This window comes from Sciurus carolinensis, chromosome X, assembly GCF_902686445.1.
Source record: "Sciurus carolinensis chromosome X, mSciCar1.2, whole genome shotgun sequence".
In the NCBI taxonomy this organism is placed as follows: Eukaryota; Metazoa; Chordata; class Mammalia; order Rodentia; family Sciuridae; genus Sciurus; species Sciurus carolinensis.
Window position 1 is genome coordinate 7,567,233 of NC_062232.1, and position 21,496 is coordinate 7,588,728.

At 35.0% G+C, this 21,496-nt stretch overlaps 1 protein-coding gene across 1 annotated transcript in view; it reads right to left on the reverse strand.

The window, feature by feature from the left end:
* Positions 1-21,496, reverse strand: part of Arhgap6 (Rho GTPase activating protein 6) — a 467,990-nt gene that overhangs the window by 110,508 nt on the left and 335,986 nt on the right. The gene's annotated exons all lie outside the window — the stretch shown is intronic.

Genomic DNA, 21,496 nt, shown 5'->3' on the forward strand with positions numbered 1-21,496 from the left:
TAGAAGAAAAAGTAGGTCCAAATCTTCAACTTGTTGGCTTAGGATCAGACTTCCTTAACAGGACTCCCATAGCACAAGAAATAAAAGCAAGAATCAACAACTGGGATAGATTCAAACTAAAAAGCTTTCTCTCAGCAAAGGAAACTATCAGTAATGTGAAGAGAGAGCCTACAGAGTGGGAGAATATCTTTGCCAACCATACTTCAGATAGAGCGCTAATTTCCAGAATCTATAAAGAACTCAAAAAACTCTACACGAAGAATACAAATAATCCAATCAACAAATGGGCTAAGGAAATGAACAGACACTTCACAGAAGAAGATGTACAAGCAATCAACAGATATATGAAAAAATGTTCAACATCCCCAGTAATAAGAGAAATGCAAATCAAAACTACCCTAAGATTTCATCTCACCCCAATTAGAATGGCGATTATCAAGAACACAAGCAACAATAGGTGTTGGCGAGGATGTGGGGAAAAAGAAACACTCATACATTGCTGGTGGGGTTGCAGATTAGTGCAGCCACTCTGGAAAGTAGTGTGGAGATTCCTCAGAAAGCTTGGAATGGAAACACCATTTGACCCAGCTATCCCACTCCTTGGCCTTCAAATCAGCATATTACAGAGATACAGTCACATCAATGTTCATTGCTGCTCAATTCACCATAGCCAGATTGTGGAACCAACCTAAATGCCTTCAGTTGATGAATGGATAAAGAAACTGTGGCATATATATACAATGGAATATTACTCTCCAATGAAGAATGATAAAATTATGGCATTTACAGGCAAATGGATGAAATTGGAGAATATCATGCTAAGTGAGATAAGCCAATCTCAAAAAACTAAAGGACGAATGATCTCGCTGATAAGCAGATGAGGACATATAATTGGGGGTGGGAGGGGTTAGCATTAGGTTTAGGGTTAGGTTTAGGGTTAGGGATAAGGAGAGCGGTAAGAATGAAGGAAAGAAGGGCTGTATAGAGGGGAAAGAGGGGTGGGAGGGGTGGGAGGGGGGGGTGGGGGGGGGGGGAAGGAAAAAAAATAATCAAACATCATTGCCCTATGTAAACATATGATTACACAAATGGTATGCCTTGACTCTATGTACAAATAGATAAACAACATGTATCCCATTTGTATACAATAATAATAATAAAAAGGTTAAAAACAAAAGAAAACAAAGAAAAAAAAGAACAATAGGTCTATAGATTTATGTTAATATTAAATTGATCTAATTATCTCTACATCTATTGTACCTGATGTATTATAAGAAATAAATATGCATCTCTTAACTATTAGATATGTACTATGTGATACATTATATGTAACATGTTTACATCTTATATAAGCAAAATATATAATAGATGTCTTTAAATACCCAGTAAGTATTTAAAGGGCTACCTATGCAGGTGTATCTTGCTCTAAGTAAACCAATTATATGAAAACATATGCTGAATAAAATTAGGGGCAATGATTTTTCAGTTTAAATACATCAATATGACTTTCCTGCAATGATCCAAGAAAACTTGAAGTCATGTTGCACATTACTGCTCTTCATCATGCTTGGGAAGTCATCAGTTTCTATGGATTTCACCTCCTTAAAAACTGTCCCTTCCTTTATCACTTATCCTCTAAGACAACATTCACCAGCACCTTCACTCTTTTGTAGGGTCTTTCTTCTTATAAAACAAGACTTGTCTTATCTTTTCCCTTCCCCAAAACATCAAAGATTCTCCTAGCTTTCCAGATGAAATTCTCAACTCTGAGGTGAGGAGACAAGGTCACATAAGATCCTGTCACTAGAGGATTCACCAAGCCTTACTTACCTTGCACTGCTTAATTCCACATATGGAAGAGCCCTAAGGACTTCCTCTAAGGGGGTTCCATCAGCCCAGATATCTTGCCCATATCTTGGATCACCCAACTTTATTCACCCTGCAATGCTTGTGAAGCATCAATGCCTCCAAGAAATTCACTTGTACCCAATACAGGAATATTACAAATGCTCCAAGGCACAAAACAGGAAATTAACAAAACAATTATACCATTTGGAACATGATCAAGTTTCCTATTAGCTACAAGGAATTCATTAAAACATGAAAAAAGGAATTTATTTTATGCTTTTTACAGAAGTCAAACCTACTTTTAAGGTCTCAAATGACTAGACATTTAGGAGACATAGACAATCACTTGTGATGTCTCATTGAGGGAGAAAAAAGGAGCTTGGGGAATGCTTAAATGTCAGTTATTTTACTGGAAAACTATAACGTCATAGATACCTCCCTCCTATGTAACCAAACACTCATTCCCCATCTCTCACATTTCAGTTATTTTCCTGATTCTAATTACACATTGGAAAGTTATTTGATTCTCCCCATTTTTTCTTTGTCTCCCTGGCTAGAATGTACATTCCCAAAGGACAGAAACAGAACTTAGAAGAGAATGGCACTTGCATTTTTTGTTTTGCATACTTGTTGGCTGAAAGACAGTTTGGAGGAGAGTAGTACTTCTGTGTCTATACAGAAAACTATTTGTACCTATTATGTGGAAAGAAGAACAGCGGGGAATATTTATATTGAGGACATTTGTTCTAAAGTAGCTCAAATCACTTCCAGTAAAAATGGGAAAAAATAAAAACTCACTTTTCGGCTTTCACTATTAAGTGTCAAACACGTAAAAGGGGAAATTGAAAAGAGAGAAACCAATTTGCAGAATGACACCAAATGCCAGGTATGACATAAAAACAAATTATCTGCAGTTACTGGCACAGATCTGATATTTTAGTTGCTGTTTTTATCAGATATGTTTTCTTCTCAATATGTTGCTTTTTTTCAATACTATTTTTAACAGGATAAATTCAAAAGAGTTTCACAGATATGGCTAAATACTTTTGTTTTGATATATGGAAAATAATGCTTTTTTCTGAGCAATGAAATACATTGAAACTTAAGTCTTTAAAAAATAATAGTAATATAATAAAGGAGCATGGAGAGCTATAACTAATGGATGCAATTTTGACATAAAATGTACCATTTCAAAGTGTACAATTCATCATTTTGTTAAGTATGTTCACAGATGTGTGCAATCATCATCATTATTTTCAGAACTTTTTCATTACCCTAAAAAGAAAGCCCATACCCATTTCTCCATTCCCCTCTCACTCCAGGCCCCAACACACATTAATCTACTTTCCATCTCTGTGTATTTGCCTAATTTTGGCTTTTTATATAAGTGGGATCATACAACATATGGTCCTTCTATGTTTGGTTTCTTATACTTAGCATGTTTTTTAGGGTTCATTCATGTTATAGCATTTGTCAGTATTTAATTTATTTTCAATGGTGGAAAAACATTCAGTGTGGATAGATCACATTTTGTTTATCCATTCATCTGTTGATTCACATTGTTTTTTTCTACACATTTTGGCCCCTATAAATAAAATTGATGTGGACATTCATGCACAAGTCTTTGTGTGAATATATGTTTTCAATTCTCTTGGGTATATATAACTAGGAGTGAAACTTCTGGATCATATGGTAACTCTATATATATAGCCAAAAATGAAAAATAATAAAACATGACTTGAAACACCAAAATTTGAAAATATATTTTAGAGTAAAACTGGTTTTATAACTCATTTTTTGAGATATAAATTTCATGAACAACCATGAGCAAACCCATACAGTGTTTGCACTTACATATATCAGCCATTAGTGCTTATGCCAAGATGTGAAAAGGAACACAGTTCTTTGGTTTCTTTTTTGCAGGCTAATAATGATCACAAGTGGCTTAAAAAATTTTAAGGTTTCTAGTGCTCATTATTTAAAGTGAGCCATGTATTGGCTATATCAGAAAAAAAATCAACCAATTTATGTTCACATTTTAATGCCAAAGACTAATTCTTTATATCCAGCATTGCAATTTTACATGTTAAAATAAAGCACAGTTCAGAGTCTAGCTCATTTCAGGGAGATATTTTTGCCTATATCAGGACAGAAGCTAAAAATAAAATACTGCACAGAACAGTCCAACAGCCTTGCTTTAATTACTCTGTTCTTGATTTTTATTGCTCTTGGGGTGAGGAAAAACCAGAAGAACGAAATACCACTTGCAAGACTGTCATTCCATACAGAGAGAGTTGATAGGGTGAGAAGCAAATAAACAAGAAAAATAATCACCTGAGCTTATTTCTGACTCTCTGGAACACTAGCCCACACCTTCCAATGTTGATAAAAGGAGGAAACATCTGAGACAGATAATGTAGAATAATGTCCCTCCAAAGATATCAACATCCTAATTCCTGGAACCTGGGAATATGTTACCCTATATGACAAAAAGGACGTTGCAGATAACATGAAGTTTAAAACCTTGAGAAGAGGAATGCGTAATAGGTTATCCAAGTGGGCTCAATGTAAGTATGTGGCACCTCAAAATAGGAGAAACTATTCTAGTAGAATTCAGAGGGAGATGTTACTACAGAAGAATGATCAAAGAGATATAACATCACTGTCCTTGAGAACGAAGAAGCCAAGGATTATGGGTGGCTGCTTGAGCTTCCAGAATACTCTCCTGTATTTCCCAGAAGAATCAGTCCAGTCAACACATGATTTTAGTCAAGATCTGTGTCATATTTCTAACTTACAGAGCTACAGGATAGTGAATGTATATTGTTGTGAGGCGCTAAGTTTTTGATAAACTGTCATGGTAGTGATAATCTGTCATGGAAGTCAGGAAATTTATATGCCTGTGAGAAACTCATGAATTTGGAAATTCATGGTTTCCCAAACTCTTCCATAATCAGATACATTAGAGAAAGTTATGCATGCTAGCTACTTCTTAAATAGTCATAATAAACAACAACTAAGGCATATCAGAGAAATCCTGCAGAGAAAAAATTATAACTCAGGGTACCTCCTAAGTACATTTGTTAGACTCTCACCTCCTTTTCATTTTTATTTTCAGAACATCTTTTACCATCACTCAATTTTCTCAAAGCATAGTTGAAAAATGATAAACTAATTCTAGTTGCTCAGTTGAGAACCTCAAGGCCTAAAGAGAAGTGACTTGTCAAGATGGCACCTCAACAGCACAACTTTGGCCTCATATCCCATTTGGAACCCATTTCAGGAAGCCACTCTGTTCCATTATGAAGTGGAACACTTGGTTTCCTGTTGCCTATGTTTATGAAAGTTAGGAGAAGAGGGTATCAGGTAAGAATCAATCCAACAAAGCTTCTAACAGGTAACACTCTACTCAATTATATCTAAAACAATATAGTTGCTTTAGGACTTAACACATTTTATTATTTAAAATAAATGTTCAAACAAGTATTGAAAGTGTAATAATTTCATATTCACAAGAGTAGTGCAATAAAATATTTAGGAAGATTTAGCATCTTCCTAGAACTGCTTAATGCTGTTGCTGAAATTCATTTTTCCACAAATTCTCGTTTGCATAAATGCTGACTGGAGAAGGAACAGAAAGATACAACCAAATGATGTTGTCTTACTTTATAGTACTTAAATCATGCTTTGTCCATATTTCCCACTGCCTATTCCAAAAGCTTTAAGACAATTGTCCTTTGATGATTTTCAACACACGTTTCCCATGTTGCTTTCTAGAGTACACAAGTGAAAACTTTTTTTTGCTCCATCAGTCTTATAATAATAATAATCATAATAAAGATAATGATCAATAAAGCTAATGCCTTTGAATACTTACTTTGAGACAAACACCATGCAAATGCTTCACATTAAGAATATTCCTTAACCTGTACAACTGGTTGAGCTAAATATTACTATTAACATGTGGATTTTATAGATGAACCCGTGGAGGCACTGAGAGTTTAGGTACTTTGCCTGAGGTCACACAAGTTGTGGATCAGGTAACTGAACACTGATTTAGATCCAGCGTCCTCTGTAAGTATTAACCCAGTGATCCTCAACTAGGGGGACTCTCTCCCCCAGGGGACATTTGTCAATGCCTGGGAACATTTTTGGTTGTCAAAACTAAGAGGGGAAGTGCTACTGGCATCAAGTTGGTGGAGGCTAGGGATGCAATGCACAGGACAACCCCACCACAAAGAATGACACAATCCTAAATGTCAATAGTTCCAAGATTAGGAAACATTCTCATAGCTTAATACCTCTCAGTGATAGGGAGTTGTAAATGTGACATTTTTTGATAACACATGATCCTCTTTTCCAGGTCAGAAATAGCAAGCACAATCTTGAAAAGATTATATCAACCTTGAATCAAAGGTACTTCAAGCCATAGGGTCAATTTGGTGCATATTCTCATAACATCGGTTTATTCAAAAGTTTAAACTGGCAGTTTAATTCCATGAGAGAGGCACTAGCTCACTAGACCATGTCTGAAAAGGACCAGAAAGAAGATACTGGCTTTATTTAGCCTTGCCTTGTATTCCAGAAGACACACAGCAGTGTCTGTGTGTCATAGATAATGACAATAGCAAAGGGATGCAGCCACAAATTTGCTTTGGGTACCTACCTAGCTTAAAAGTCAACATATTTTTAGGAAGCAGTTCTGCTGTACCTATTCAAAATTTAATTCTGCATACTATTTGAACTGCTGATTTTATTTTTAATAATCTATTTTATAGGAATATTTATAAAATGTGCAATATATACCCAAAGGTAATCACTTTAACACCATCTCTGATAACAAAAATGTTAACAATAAAAACAATAGAAATTTAAGCACATAGTCATCAAAAGATGTGTGCCAGAATGTTCATAGCAGCATTATTTACAACCAACCCAAACTGTAAACTACCCAAATGTCTATCAAATTTGAATGGATAAATTGTGGTTTATCCACATAATGGAAAACTTCAGGCAATGAGAATGAAAAAACAAACTCCAACCACCTACAACAAGACAGATGAATCCCACAGATATCACATTGAGCAAAATAAGTCTGATACTAAAAGGAACATACTGTATGATACCACTAATGCAAAGTACAAAATAGGCAAAACCAACACATGGAATAAAAAGATAGAGAGGGGTTATCTTTTGACAGTAGTGACCAGTGGGGCCCTCCAGAGTGTTGGTCAGGTTGGTCTTGACCTGGCACAGGTGTGTTCATTTTGCAGAAATCATTAAGTTGTAATCTTATGAAATGTGTACTTTTATACATGCTTTTACACTCTACCTATATATATGATGTATAATATTAATGTATAACATGTAAATAATTGCAGCTTAATTATATATTTAAAGAAACATCAACCACCTAAGTGTCCTTCAATGGGCAACTAGCTAAATTAATTATATGATATCTATTCAATGGAATTATGTATAGTCACAAAGAAAAATGAAGTAGAACTATCTGTATAAACTTGGAAAGATGTACACTATGTATAAACAATGAAGTTACAAAACAGTATAAACAATATGTCTATTGTAATTTCCCAGAAAGTCCTGGGATTACATTCTCAAATGGTTAATAGTGGCTGTCACTTGAGGATGAGATTCTCAGGGAATTTGACATTCTGTCTAATGCACTTCTATGTTGTTGAGACTCATTACAAACACACATTAATTATGTTTTACTACAAAAAGGACACAGAAAACATTAAGAAGAACAAAAAGTGCCTTAAAATTGAGACTGTTATTATTTTCTTATTTGTGAAGATTTGGGGTTTTGATGGAAAAAAAGAAATGATAATGGAATAAACACAGTGCCTTCCCTTCAGAGTTGCTAACTGAACCCAGTGATAGAGGTCAGGTTGGTTTGTTGCTGGCAATCTTAACAATTGATTTAAATTAGCACTTGTTTGCAGGCTGCTCCACATTCAAATCCACTTGTGGTGTGGCCACCACAAGCAGGATTCTTGGCCACACAAAGAATGTATCTACAAAATGGCAAAACAACTGGATTTGTTTGATTAAATGAACAAAACCATATACTCAGAGGAAGGAAAAAATCAAAACAGCTACACCCAAAGTAACCCACTGAGATGGGTGGTTCACAAAATGCACCAATTTATTGAATCAACATGTTAGCAGCTTCATGTGAACTTTGTGAGAAATCCAGTTTGAAATGAAATACTTCTGAAAAAATCAAGAGGCCATGAAAAACCCTTCTTTGTCCGTCATTAGCAAACATTTTCTGTGTATTCATTATGGATTTGCCATCGTGTTAAAACTATGTAATACTACTTTTATAATTATAAATTACATTGTGTTGAGCATTCTTAATTCCACCCATGGCACTGAAAAAAAATTCACTTGGAAAAAAAACCCAAACATTGATTTGGGAAAAATTAATAAAACTACAACTTTTTTTTTGGTGTAATTAATAGACCAAAGTAATAATTCATAAGGCAGAATAAGTTGTGTTTCAACTTTGTCTGTACATTATATTCAAATGAAATAGAATTTCTGGAGACAGCACCTGACCATTTATATTTTTTAAAGATCCCATGTTATTTAAAAAAAATATATAAGAATTGCTCAGAACAATTAAATCAGAAACTAAGTAGGTTGGGATCCAAACATAAATATTTTTAAAAATGTAATCAACATTGAGAACCACTGCTCTTAAATTTATATTATTAGTTATTAATGGTCCTTAAAGAAGTATTTTGTAAAAGATCTTCTCTTGTGCAGTTTTACTAGAAAATGATTACAAGGTGACTTTCTACCATGGTACAATTTCATATGTATGGATACTCCTCCATGGGGTTACATCCTGATAAACCTACCATAAGTTGAAAGTACCATAAATCAAAATATTTAACACACCTAACATCCAATATCATATCTTAGCTTACCCTATTTTAATTGGGCAAAATTATCTAACACAAAGCCTATTTTTTAATAAAGTGTCAAACATCTCATGTAATTTATTGAATACTGTAGTGAAAGTAAAAAACAAATTGGTTGCATGAGTTCACTTTCACACCATCACAAAGTTGAAAAATTTTAAGTTGAACCATCCTAAGTTGGGAACCATACCTATATTTGCATTTATGTATATCCATGTGCCTTATTTACATTATTTCATTTGATTCTTGCAACAAATATATAAAGGGTATATTGTTATACCCATTTAAAGGTGAGGTAAATAAAGCTTGGAAAGATAGAGCAGCAATCTGTGGTTTCATGAAAAGTAAAGTCAAGATTCCACAGCCTAAATACTGATATTGTGCCTATACATTTGAAAGCAATGTATCAAATAATGTTTGCTTACCTACTATAAGCTAAATCCTTTTCTAGGCACTGTGGAGATGGAGAAAGTGTAAGTATAAGATGGTGTCTGCCAATGATTGAGCTTACAGTCTAGTTGAGAGGTCAATATCAAATGACCAAGTTCAGAGGAGTTTGCAGGAAGATTTCTGAATTTCTGGACTGAATTCCCTTCAAGAATTTTCTCTATTCACAATTTTGGGTGGAAAAATGAGAAAAATACTGCACAGGAGGCAGAATAATGCCCCCCACAAAGATGTCCACATCCTTATCCCGAGAACATGTGAATGTATTATGTTACATGACAAGGGTTAACATTGCAGATGAAATTAAAGTTGCTAATCAAATGTCATTAAAAAGTAAGGAGGCTGTCCTGCATTGTGTATATGGGCCTAATATAATCACCTTAAAGGATGAACAAGGAGAAAGAAGAGTCACTGTCAGCATTATATGGTATGAGACTCAATTGGCCATTGCTGGCTTTGGAGATGGAAGAAGGAGATCACGAGCCCAGGAATGTGGGTAGCCTCTAGAAATTGGAAAAGGCAAGAAAGTGGATTGTCCTAGAACCTCCAGACATCATGATTTTAGCCATGAGATTCACTTAAGACTTATAACTTCCAGAATTATAAATAAATGTGTACTTTTTTTCACTTTTAAAATTTTGATTCATTGTACACAAATGGGGTACAACTATCGTTTCTCTGGTTGTACATGAAGTAGAGTTGTACCATTTGTGTAATCACACATGTATATAGGGTAATGATGTTTGACTCATTCTATTAACTTTCCTTCTCCCCGCCCCCTCCCCACCCCTCCTCAGTTCCCTCTACAAAATTCATCCTTTTTCCATTCTTCCCTTACCTCCCCCTGCCTGTAATGTGTCATCATCCACTTATCAGAGAAATCATTCAGTCCTTGGCTTTTTGGGATTGGCTTATTTCACTTAGCATGATATTCTCCAACTCTGTCCATTTACCTGCAAATGCCATAATATAATTCTTTATGACTGAATAATATTCCATTGTGTATATGTATATATTCTTTATCCATTCATCTATTTTAAGCCACTAAATTTGTGTTCATTTGTTATAGCTGCTGCAGGAAGCCATATACTTTGTCTTTCCAATTTTTCCTTTGAGATGGGATCTCACTATGTTGCTCAGGTTGGCCTCAAACTCCTGGGCTCAAGTGATTCTCCTGCCTCAGTTTACAGAGTAGTTGGGATGATAGGCATTTGCCACCATGAATGGTTTTTCTCCCCTACTTTGGAAGAGGGAAAAAGAAGGTGGAATAAAGAGGAATTTAGTCCTAGTAGTTTTTGTCCAAGCTATCACATCTCTAGTCCAAATCTTGGTGTCTTCCTTGAGTCTACTGAATGAGAATCTGCATTTTAACAAGCTACTCAGGCTACATGCTTTCTGTCAAGTCACCAAGTTATGTTGGTTCCAGTGTTTTTCAGATTTAAACATACATGAGGACCATAGGGTAGCTTGTTAAAACACAGATTGCTGGGTCCCTCCACTAGAGCTTTGGAGTCAGTAAGTGCCAACCAGGACTGATAATATATGATTCTAACAGGTTTCCAGGTAATGCTGATGCTGCTGGTCCATGTACCACATTTTAAGAACTGTTGATTTAGACATCACTAATGAACATGTTAAGAAGAAAAGAAGTGACATATATATCATGGAACAAAACTCCACAACTGCACCATTTTCATAACTGATATTTAAAAGGTGGGTGATCTGTTTATAATCTGTAATTCATGTATTCGCTGTGTGAAAAGAGCACCACAGAGTCCCAAGTTTTGGGGCAACACCTATTGGCAAAAACCACCACACCTATGGAACACCACATAATCAAATCCATAGTCATATTACCCTAAAACATTATAGGACTTTTACATGTGTATTCTTTTCTCCTCATAACCTTCCATATGGCACAAAAGGTAGCTGTAGGTATTCACATTGCCTGCATCTTGGTAGAGAAACTGAGGCACTTGGAATTTAGTCGAGCAAGATTTATGAATCTCAGTACTACTGACATTTGAAGTTTAGGGACCTGTCCTTTGCATTATAGTAGGTCTAATGAAATCTCTGACCTCTGCCCACTATATTCTAATAGCACTTCTACCCCACTCAATTGTGACAATGAAAAATGCCTCCAAACATTACAAAATGTCCTCTGAAGGGAACAATCATCCCCAGTTGAAGCCTATTGACTCACTGGGCCTTCTGGTTCTCATGCATATTTTTAAGGAGTGCATCTCAGTGGTAAAGTACTTGCTTAGCAGGCACAAGGCAGGGGTTCCATTCCCAGCACAACAAAAAATAAAAAAGAAAGAAAGAAAAGATAACTATTACTTTGTAATATAGCAATTTGGAAAGAGGTTATTGAGTTCCACAGTACACCTTAAGCCAGAATGGAAAATTCCTGAGTTGAAGGTTGGTCTCATGATAAACTCAGACTGATCCCTGTGGAGCTGGGATTCCAAAAAGGTGCCGATTAGGGAATAGTTCTTTCCAGATAGACCACCACACAGTTTTTCTTTTTCACAAAAGTTTTTCTCTCACCCAATTTTTACAGCTGATTTGTGAGACCCAAACTCCTTCAAATGCTCTTTGACATTCTAAATGGCAGGGTGGGAGAATAGGCAAAAGGGAAAATCTCAAAAACATGTACATTTAAAATCTTTAAAACTTCACTGGAACATGCTTTTTTGAATAAATTTAAGTCAGTCCAAGTTTAAGGAACTCGTTAATATCACTGATGTAAATAAGAGCTAAAAGGCAACATTCTGGAATTGCTATTCTCCATGAGAAATGAGAAGAAAATTTACTTTTTGTATTTTCAGAAAAGCCACTGTGTAATAGCAACCTACTTATAAATACAATCTAGGTTTCAGTCAAGACTTCAGTCTGACAGCACTGCTATTCACAGGATATCAAGTTCTAGAAGGTCAACATCATACAGACTAAGGCAGTTTGAAAAAACATTCACTTACAATTGAAGGCAAAAAACCATGTCAGGCTGGGTCTGTAGCTCAGTGGTAGAGCACTTGCCTAGCATGTATGAGGCACTGGGTTTGATCCTCAGCACTGCATATAAATAAGTAAATAAATAAAACAAAGGCATTCTGTCCATACAGAAGTACAAAACAATTTTAAAAAAACATGTCAGTTATTACCTCAATAATTTTATGGTTCCCATTCTAAGCAGGGCAGATTCTAGGAACTAGAAAGGATCATAGACATGCTTTCCTTTAGTTTATTTGTTTATAAATGGTGTTTCCAGGGAGAATGAGAGGTTCCTTCACTCACACTTTTCCCAACAGAAAAGTGCACTGACTTATGCTTATGCACTGACTTCCTGAAATTTCCATGTTCCTAAGGCCCATGTGCTTCCTCTTTCCTCAATCCTGAGACTAAGTTAGATTGGGAGGATATGATCAAACTGTGATTGCCCACTTTGTTTTCATTAGCCATGGTATAAATCAAATCTCATGCTTCCTTTTGCTGCTCCAGGAGTGTTTATAGAGTGCAGAAAAATTTTAAAGCTGATTTAAATAAAACTCTTTGAGAACCATAGTACATCTTTACACTTGTAGTACAGAACAGCCCAAATTCAAATGTAGGCACTTTTAAATTTATTGACACCATAGTTCTAGTCCTTTATAATAAAGGCAAATACTACTGACATATGCCATATAACTTTATTTTTTCAGTAACCTGAAGAATAGGTGCTGTTCCCCACCAGATATTTTTAAACGACAACTTTATAACTTATGTTTGTATATGAATACATCACAATGAATCTCCACATCATGTACAACCACAAGAATTGGATCCTAATTAGGATAAAATATACTCCATGTATGTATACTATATCAAATACTCTCTACTGGGCTGGAGTTGTGGCTCAGTGGTAGAGCACTTGCCTAGCATGTGTGAGGCACTGGGTTCGATTCTCAGCACTACATAAAAATAAATAAATACAATAAATGTATTGTGTCCACCTACAACTAAAAAAATATATTCTACTGTCATTTATATTGAAAAAGAACAATTAATAAACAAAAACAGAGCGTAAAACATCACTATTGTGCTTCTTTTCCCTATTAACTTTTTTACTATTTTCTAAAAGGAATCACAAAATTTGGGGACTTAGGGTTCAAAATTTGGAGGTTCAGGGACCTAAAACAGTGATCTGTCTGCAACAGCACATTGGGTCTAGGCACCTTTGCATACACCCCTAGACCCAGCTAAGTTTCTAGCTAACTATAAATATGTGTGTGGTTCTTAACTGGGATGATTTTTGCTCCCACTTTCCCACAGGAGATATATGCCATGTCTGGCAACACTTTTGGTTTGCCACAATTTGGGGGCTGGCTGTTACTACTGGCATCTAGTGGGTAGAGGCCAGGGATGCTGCTCAGCTTCCCAAAACAAGGAATTATCTAACTCCAAATGCCAAGCGTGTTAGAGGTTCTCAGAGATCCATTTTCCAAACGCTTATATGACTATTTATATGAAATATTCAGAACAGGAAAATCCATAGAAACAGAAAAGATTGGTACTTGTCTAGGGCTAGGAAGTGGTGAAATGGGTAGTGACCATTAATGGGTATGAGATTCAGGTGACGAAAACATTCTGGAATTTGTTTATGGTGATGGATGCAAACCTTGTAAAGATACTAAAAATACACCAAAGACCACTCAATTGCATATTCTAAATAGGAAAACTTCATCATATGAAAATTATATATCAATAAAGTTATTAAATTTTTTTTCATATTTTTCATTAAATAGTTTTTATTTCTTACTAAACAAGAACTAATAAAGCACTTTTATTATTCCCAGACTTTCCCAAGAATAATCTCTAGCCACACTTTTTAAATGCAACACTATATTTTATAGGAAAATTATGTTGTTTACTTTTAAAATACATCAGTGTCCATTTGTTCCCATAATGTTAACATTTGCTCTTGGTTCCTGAGGTTTGTTTCACTCATCTGTGACCAAGTAGGACAAAAGTGCCCAGGTTAGAGCAGAGTTGGAGCCCAGAGTTCTTGCCTCTACTCTAGCCATTGAAGATGGTCAAATCATCTGACTGCTTTGTTTTACCTTCCCCATTCTTGACACAAGTCTCAGTTTCCTGACAAATTCTCTTGTAGAAACCCAAGAAAACAAAGATGGTGACAGTAAATGCTCAGTGCCTCACTACTATTGATGGGAGACAACTCAAGTCCACCCAACCCCAACATTTAGGGACTCTCTCTTTTTCCCCCAGCCATCTGCACCACCATTTTTCTATGTAAAATCTCCACTTCTGCACAGCTTCTATCCCTTTTCCCATTGTTGTTTCTTACAATGACAGCTCTATGATGGAACAGACTATATCTATCCAAATCCTTTGCATCCCCAAACCCAGACATTACTTCACTTTTACCCAAAGCTTCTGGTTCATGACTAATGATGACACTTTTTAGGCAAGAAATTCTACATTTAATTGCTAAGAGCACAGAAGCAACATAAAATGTTACCACTTTGATTTCATATCATCCTCTGCTAGCAGTACTGGCTTCCAGTCAGTTCACCACACACCAAGCCACTTCCAGATGGGTGCGCCTCTGTGATGGACTTAGAGACACTCAGCAAACTCCTGTCCTCCTTCAAAGGTTTGTTTAAAAGTCACCTCCCCATTGTAACATGAACCTCATCACTTCTAATCCCCCTTAGCACCTTCTACTTTTGACATTTCCATAGCCCTTTTTACCTTCTGACATATTCATCATATCTATTGTTCATAGTTGCTTTCTGTGAGATTGTGGGCTGGATTTTTGTATGTTTTAATCACGGATGTAGTCAAAGAACCTAGAATTTGCCTGGCATGTGGAAGTTGATTAATACATATTTAAGCATGTAAAATGCTTGGAACAGTGCCTGGCAGTTAATTAATGTTAACTTAATGATCACCATAGTTGTCATCAATATCAAATTTATCATAGTGAGGCAACTCTCATAGTATTATTCTGCACCACTCTTCTGTGGTTAGCCTCTGTATATTTATATTTTACATAATCATGTAAAGACTATAGCTTCTTGGGGGCAGAGAACATGCCATATATATTTTGCTATGTGTCTTTTTAAAAATTGAGATAAAAGTCACATATCAAAGTCAACACTTTACCATGTATAATTGAGTGGCTTTTAGTATATTCTAATCACAGAATATTTTATCACCCCAAATAGAAATCCTATGCCCATTAGCAGCCATTCCCTATTTCGCCCTTCTCCAGTCACTGGGAACAAAGAATCTACTTTCTGTCTCTATAGATTTGCTATTTTGGGCTTCTCCTACAAGTAGAATCATTATATATATATATAAATTACAAAATGAGTATAACTTAGAAGAATCTTTTCAAGGTTTTTTCATGTTGCCACACATACCACTACTTCATTCTTTTTATGGCTGAATAATATTCATATGAATATTGTGGTATCTATATGTGTCTGAGGCTTTGGATATTATAGATACCCACTAAATATTTATTAAAATGAATTAGGAATTCTGGAGATGTATGGAATGCTATTGAAAATAGACTTGGAAAATGCCTATCACTCTGCTGAGGACCAAAATGATGATGAAGATGATGCCCCAAGCAAGATAAACATGGCAATTTTATGTTTCTAAACCTACTTTAGCATTATATTAGGAAAAATGCTGTCCACAATTTGAGCAAACTTGCACCCACCATGCAGAATTCTTAAACAGGTAACTGTGTGTGTTTAATTTCATTTCAAGTAAAAATTTCCTATAACAAGATATATATGACTAGAACTAAGTTATCTTCTGGTCTTATCCCGGGTTTATTTCACTCCTCAGAATTATATCAGTCTCAGATTTAGTCAATACTCCAAATCTCATGATGTGATTTTTAAAATGAGATTTGGAAATAATTCTTAACTTCTATCACTGAATTTTATATAGTTCAAGAAAGTAATGAACAAGGTACCAGCTGGAAAGTTGTTTGGGGCTCTGCCCGTGATAGGGGGACCATTAGCAGAAATAATAGCCAGAATGGGCAACAGGAATGACAACATAGTAGGAACTGGTGACATTGCTGGCACTGAGGTACTACTATGGATTTTTTTCTCTCTAGAATTAGAGATCATATGAAAATAGTATTCTGACATTTTACATTTGTGTAGGCAGTTCCATGAGAGAAAGATAAAAGGTATATTACTAAAGCAGATAATGATATAAGATTTTTCTGTCCAAGAACAATAGGAGAAAACCTCATATTTCAAATCATGATTGTGATAATTTCCAACCTTTTGACTGGTGAGCTATTTCATTTGATTTCTTGAATTTTCTTGTTCTCATCCTCCAAAAATTACTAAAATCATCACTTTTAATATTGGATCATATTTAAAAATCAGAATATATAGTGAATAACATCAGTAATACTCCTTCATTGATATCCTCCCAATTTTTAGGCATTATGGTAAGTGTACAATGGAGTCAAGTACACTAGGTAAGGTCAGTCATCATGGGTCAATGTCCCAACCACAGTTCTGACCTAGGCTGTCCTCTGCTGAAGACCAAGTTCTTTCCACTATATCATGTTGTTTGTATTTAGAAACTACTTATCTGTTTATGCATCTGTTGAACCCCAGTAGGAAAGTGCAATTTACTCTGGTTTATTTTGTCCAATAAACAGGAAAAAAATGCTTGTTTTTACATTACTGTGCTACCTCTCTTAACATGGATGTAACATTTTCACTCCCGACAGTTGCCAGTTAATTATAACCCAAACAACACACTATCCATGTGCATATAATTTCCCTTATTGAAAGTTGCTCCACCAGATATTTAGCAAATGCCTACAGACCTTTCAAATTACAAGCTGTAAGAATTCTTCCTGTGAAGAATAATAATCATATTATTATGATATTACCTACTTGCAATCCAAAAGGGCTTTCTTACATTAAAAAAATACTGTGTTTTTTGTCTTAGATTTTATATTTGACTTTTATTTCCCCTAAGTAAGTATATTAAGTACACTCAAGGTCTATGGAAGATCTAGCATTATCATTTCTCACTCTTGTTGAACATGAATGAGAAAATATTATGACCAGAACTTCTTGCATTTTCCCTGAATTTATTGCATTCAAAGTTTGTTTAAAAAATAAAATTAAATCTTGGTTGTCCAGAGGCTTTCAGGAATGAGTGTCTTAGATAACTATGTTTAATGGGTTGGTGAATATCTGCCCAAATGGATAGAAGAGGGAGGGAGGGAGAAAGGATTTTAGATAAGGGAGACCTTTTTTCTTCATCTCAACTATTCAATGGCCTATATAAATCACTATAGGATTTCTTTTCCTATGAAAACTTCACATCAACTAAGAACGGTTTCTATATATCATGCAAAACTTCTCTACATTTTCATCAATTAATAGTTCAGTGCCTACTTTGTATGAGAGATTTTTTCCAGGTACAAAAGAGCTCCCAAGGAGGTGTAAGACACAATTCTTGACTTCCAAGGGTTGCAAAATAGCCAAACTCAAAGTTTATCAGAATCAATTAGTAGTTCTGAAAAGGATACAACTCCACCACCATTCCGGTTTTAAAAAAATCCTAGAGAATGACATTTTTTGATAAATGAATATGTACAGAAGAAAAATTTAAAAGCCAACTTTGACTCCAGTTACATAAGAATCCCTATTCTTGAAATTATTATGGAATATTTGAGAATCCTGGGCCTGACTTAATAGAAGACTCAGGAGTTGAGCTCCAACAGATGACAAGAAAGTCTTACAACTTTCATAATAGTGAACTTCTCCAAAGATATACTTCAAATGCTGCTAAGACCCAGGAAGTAAAATTCAATGCCATGAAAGTGAAATACTTGCACTTTTCTCACAGGTGAGCCATGTGAGAAGGCCCTGCTCAGCTACAGCATTCCTTTATTTGCAGTGAACACATGCTTCTAACATGCTTGGGTATATGATTTTTCAGCACACTGAAAATTAGAAATAGTAAATTAGAAGGGGAGAAGTTGCTAGCTTAAGCATCCTGGGTACAGTAAAATGTGATGAACTACATCCAAGAAAAAGAATAACAACTTCAAAAATGGCAAAAGAACTCAATTATAATTCATAAGGTGTTTATACACATCATTTTGGAGAGAAGCTTTTAGGAAAAGTAACAAATCCACATATCATTTGTTCCCTATTGTAATACCAACAGTCTGAAATTCATAGGTGTTCAACACACACACACACACACACACACACACACACTCTCTCTCTCATACACACACACACACACACACACACACACACACACACCCCAGAAAGAATGCATAAGTAAATACACATTCTGGGACCATTTCATTGTATTTGTCTCAGAGACATTGCCATGCAAGAAAATATTTTATGCTTAAGAGTCATTTTTAAAAAGGAAAAGAAATATTTAACTTCAAAAAGCAAGAGAAATAAGAACATAAGTCCTCTGGAAATGTTATAGCCTTTATATAACAAATTAAGTAGTTGATCTCATGAATCTGTTATTTATAAAATCAGCTTATACATAAATGAAATAATGGCTTACAGGAAAATACAAATTAAAACTTTGTATTTTCTCCAAAACTTCAGTAATTTTTATATTTTATGATTTTGTTTTTTCTATATTTGTATTGCTGTATTGCAATTACACATAATGGTTGGATTCATTATATTTTATTATCATCGTATATATTTGGGGTAAAGTGTAATGTTTCAATACATGAATACAGCATGCACTAATCAAATTCAGGTAATTATCATTTCTATTTCCTTATCATTTCTTCATATTTGGAGACTTTGTGCTCCTCTCTTCCAGATTTTCATAAAATATATAATAGGTTAATGTTAACTACAATCATGCCCCTGAGCTAATCAGAACTTATTCTACTATTTAACTGTGCTTTGGTACTTGGTATCCAATCTTCCCTTACTCCTCCTCTCCCCAACTTTTCCAGACTCTAGTAATCACTATTTTACATTCAGATCAACTTTTTAAGTTTTCACATATGAGAGAGAACATGCAGCATTTTCTTCCTCTGCCTGGCTTATTTCCCTTAACAATGTCCTCCAGTTCCATCCATTTTTCTGCAAATGATAGGATTATAGTTTTTATGGCTGAATAATGTTCCATTATGTACAAATGCCACATTTTCTTTATTCACTCACCCATCAGTGGGTGCCGACTCTGATGTCATATAGCTCTTGTAAATAGTGCTTCAATAAACATTATCATGGGTAGGTAGGTATCACTTTGGTATGATAATTTCATTTCTTTTGGAAATATACCCAGATGTGGATTGCTGGATCATATTGTAGGTCTCTTTTTAGTTTTGGGGGGAACTTCCATACTCTTCTTTATTGTGGCTGAACATTGGGAATTTAAATTCTCTTTCCTACCGACAATGGGGCATCCTTGCCAGCCTTTGTTTTTGGGGTTTGCCGACATAAGAAACTGGAACTTGTGTGGGCAAAGGTAGTCTGCTATACTGAGAAAGACCAAGTTTCTCTTTGAAGTAGGGGAGCCCGGAAAATATTCCCTCTGCTATATGCTTTTTTGTAAGGATCAAAACACATTTTAAGTGTGCTGTCTGGCATAATATGTCCCTTACCTTGTACTTCATATTGTTAGTATAAGTTTTGCTATGTAATAACCTTGAGGTCATGATTGCTTGTATGGCAAATAGGATTCACAATGGGGCCAAGAAGATGAGACTTTGCTCCCTCTTTTGGTGGAACTTAGAGTTGTGATAAAAGAGCAGCCACAGGGAACAACAAAAATATCTTAAAGGACAGCAGCAGAATGCTGGTGACATGAAATTATTAACCCTTAGAGACATACTGCGGAGAGCTTTGGGTTTTTACCAGAATGGGGGTTTGAATCAATGTATCCTGACCTGAAAATGCTTAGAACCCTAGTGGCCACTGTGATTAAACTAGAGAAACAGAACTATCTACCTTTTTTTTTTTTTTAAAGAACAATGTTGTTTGCTAGAATGACGAAATAGACAATGGCATAGTACTTCTTAACACTAAATTTGAATATATCAGCATGTGCAGTCAACTAATTTGCTGACTTCAAAACAACCTGATGAAACTCTTCCCCTCCCAAACCTATTATTGCCTATAATGAAAGACTCTATGTGCACTAATCACAACATAGAGTCTTAAGGTTGATCACAGCTTCTAAAAATTCATGATATGGGGATTTTTAGTTATACTCAACACATTTTTTATTCAGAAGCCTGATTGGTTGGTCTAGATGCCATGAATGATATATATTGGGCTTGCAGTTGGACAAAATCTAAAGGATCAAGCATCCCTGAGTTTCAGAAAGAAACTTATCAGAATACATTCTAAGGTATGTGGATTTTATTCATAATTTGGTATATTTTGTTGTGCTTTGTTATCAGAATACATTCTAAGGTATGTGGATTTTATTCAAAATTTGGTATATTTTGTTGTGCTTTGTTATCAGAATACATTCTAAGGTATGTGAATTTTATTCAAAATTTGGTATATTTTGTTGTGCTTTGTTATCAGAATACATTCTAAGGTATGTGGATTTTATTCAAAATTTGGTATATTTTGTTGTGCTTTGTTATCAGAATACATTCTAAGGTATGTGGATTTTATTCATAATTTGGTATATTTTGTTGTGCTTTGCTTTGCATTTCATGTTTCAAGAATGCAAATATGTTACACATTTCTAATACTTTATGCCATCAACAGTTAGTTGCTTCTTCAGTTGGACCATAATTAAATTAGGCTCTGCTTTATTTAGATGAATCATTTTGCTTTCTAATGCAGTAAAGTGTTTGTATTTTTAAAATTTTTAATTTCAGAATCCCAAAGTTCTTTCTGAGGACATATTTTTCAACAAAATATTTATTTTAATTGCTTATCAATTAAGATAAAAATAATGCTCTCTCAGACTGTGAGCCACTTCTTCAAAAAACATTTTATTTAATTACATAAAGTGGAACCATCAACAGAATATTTTTTTCATAGTAACTCAACCATTAAAAACAGAGTTAGGAGGTAGAAAACTTTAGAGTACTTTTCATAGTCAGCATCATTACATGTGTTATATACTTCCTACATAAACATCAAGGTTTTTCTTCTGACAATTTTCCAAGCCTGTCAATAATTTGTGTGACAAAACAATGTGAATATTTTAGGATAACCTGACAGTGCAGTGTCAAACAA